The sequence below is a fragment of the Etheostoma spectabile genome, chromosome 17 (assembly GCF_008692095.1).
Source record: "Etheostoma spectabile isolate EspeVRDwgs_2016 chromosome 17, UIUC_Espe_1.0, whole genome shotgun sequence".
NCBI classification, from domain to species: domain Eukaryota; kingdom Metazoa; phylum Chordata; class Actinopteri; order Perciformes; family Percidae; genus Etheostoma; species Etheostoma spectabile.
Window position 1 is genome coordinate 4,500,334 of NC_045749.1, and position 2,815 is coordinate 4,503,148.

General features: G+C 39.6%; 1 long non-coding RNA gene across 1 annotated transcript; it reads right to left on the reverse strand.

Annotated features, from left to right (window-relative positions):
* Nucleotides 1-682: 682 nt before the first annotated feature.
* LOC116705041 (uncharacterized) lies at nt 683-2,067 on the reverse strand. Its single transcript, XR_004335833.1, has 2 exons — nt 1,719-2,067; nt 683-1,682 (listed from the first exon to the last, which is right to left on the reverse strand). It is a non-coding gene; the product is annotated as an uncharacterized LOC116705041 (long non-coding RNA).
* Nucleotides 2,068-2,815: the final 748 nt, after the last annotated feature.

The following is a 2,815-nucleotide window of genomic DNA, read 5'->3' on the forward strand; positions in this document are numbered from 1 at the left end:
GAATCAAAACTTTGGTAGTTTTTAGAACATGATAAGAAACTTCAGACATTGATTAACATCCTTTCTCCCTAGCAATTTTATTTCTCTAAACTATTTGTTGAATCTGTCTTTGTTCAAAATCTACTTTCAATTAAACCATATATACTTAATAAGGGACTCAAAGTAATGAACTGATGTTTTTTTTGTCCCCCCAGGATTATTCCCACTGGCTTGGCGACCCACTGACTTTTGTGTTATCACCACCAGCAGGTCAACGTTTGACTTTTTTTTTTGTCATTCTTTGTTTTATGACCAAATACCTACCTACAAAACTAATGATATTTACATAATCTTGCACTAGCTAAATCAAGCATGCTAATGCACTTAACATGTGGAACATCAGCATGTTAGCATTGTTATCGTGAGCAACTTCACTCTAAGTCTCGTTTTTGACACAATTTCTTCTCCTGTAATGAGGATTCTTACATTTTTATTTTCATTGGTAATGTCCATTTACAGTAATATCCTTTCAAGCATTGTTCCTTTAAAGAGCTGATTTGATGAACTGATAGAATACATTACCTAAATATGTAGAACATGGAAGTTAATGATAATGCATGCAGCAGAAAAGCAGCGGTTTGTTACAGTGGACATTTATGGTGAAGTTCATTCAAACCGAGAGCAAAATTAAGCAGCAGACTCGTGTGGTTTCACTGTTTTCTCATTTTATTGGAGGCGGAAGGTAAGACACACAAGTCACTTTAGTTTTCTCACAGACCTGGCCACCCTTCAGTATCTACAAAGTACTTCCTGTTCCTTCTTGAAAGCAAGAGCTACATCCATCGTACATGTTAGAAACAGTTATTTTAAAAAAACAAAATAGAAATAAAAATGTACAACATACACTTGATATATATATATAATATAATTTTTGCTCTTTTTTTACAGAGGTAAAAATACTAAGCGTAAAAAATGGGTCTAATTCATTACAGGGAGTCATTTCTTTTAATTTTTCAATTTAAATACACAAGGAGATAAAGAGGATGCGTTCAGGCACTTGTAAATGGCTCTGACAGAGAACAAACTCAAACACCAGACGACACGGAGAAAAACACACACACACACACACACTCTTTCAAATGTTATTGGCCCCGTCCCTGACAGATCACATCATCGAAGGGTCTGATTATACTGGATAGGTGTTCATATGCGATGGCATAATCAGCTGATCCCAGTAGTGTTGGATCAAGGAGCAGGAGAGGACACACACGCACACACGTACACAACACACACACAACCCACCCGCCACACACCCACAACCCACACACACACACACACACACACACACCACACACAACACACACACACCACACACCACACACACAAACCACACACACACACACACACCACACACACACACACAACACACACACACACCCCACACACACACACACACAAACCCACACACACACACACCACCACACACACACACCCACACACACACACACACACACTGACAGGATGTATGAGACAAACACAACCAGGGAAGGAAAAAGGACATCCTCAGGCATTCTGTATTTCAACTACAGTAAGTGACATTTCCTTGGCAAAACAATCAGGGGTGGATGTTTGTTTCCAGCATTTCAGCTGTCTTTTGGACTCCCATTCTTTTCCAATGGGACCCTACTGATCTACTATTTTTTCTTCAATTCTTAAAAACGTATTGTGTTCCCGGTCACATTCCCCAATGATGCCGTCCACCGGGCTTAGACAAAGCATAAAGCACCCAAGCGGTTGTCAATTTAGTGTTGTGTTGTCACTGTGAGGGTCTGATTGACCGGCTGCAGTGTCACTAAAACAGCAGGTGACACAGGCAGGTAGAACGGCGTTGTTTTGGTTTTCCCCTCCAATGCCAGAGTTTGCGTATCAACACACACACTATGACCCTGAATAAACAAACAGTAACTGTTTCTTTCTTGGTCGAGCTGTTGTGGAACATCTCACGTTACCCTTTGCGGGCATGACGACGTACCAAGTCTGGCATGGAGGAAAACCAATATGCTGTAGGACAGAAGGATAGCGCCCCCCCCCCCCCCCCCCCCCCCCCCCCCCCCCCCCCCCCGTCACATGCAACTGTGGTTTTAGCAAGTTGTCTCTTGTGTTAACATTTATACTTGTTTTTATTAACTTACAAAGAAGCCAGGAGGCAATTAGCTTAGCATTAAGACTGGGAAATAGCTAGCCTGGATAACAAATTAATATGTCATATCTAATTTATATATCTCGTTTGAACAATTTCTAACTGGGGGGAGTTACTGTGTCAAGAAAATACCAAGAAATAGTCTGGCACATAATGGGTTTTGTACAGATTAAACAGGTTAGTTAATTATCTTTTTACCAGTAGTTTTATTATGTTACTTTTGGACAAAACAAGGCTAGATTTACTTGCTTCCAGTTTTAATGCTAAGCTAAGCTAACCACCTCCGGACAGGACATTGTTATTGATCTTCTCATCTAATTCTTGGCAAGAAAGCAAAGACACATACTTCCTTAAGTCAGATTATTCCTTTTACAACTAAAGAATGACATGTAGGTTCACATTTTATAACTAGGTGTGAAATAAGACTCACTACATTGCTGTAGAGGCATTGTTCATGTCAAAGGTCATTCATAAGTGTTTTTGGCAACAACTCAAAAGGTTTTATACTAATTTTCACTAGTAAACAGATTTGAAAAGCTAGATTTGTTTATTTTAAACATCCATTTTGTGGGGGGATATTTCTGAACACATTTCATTCATTGAACCATTCAGATGACCATCAGTTCGGACGTTGCT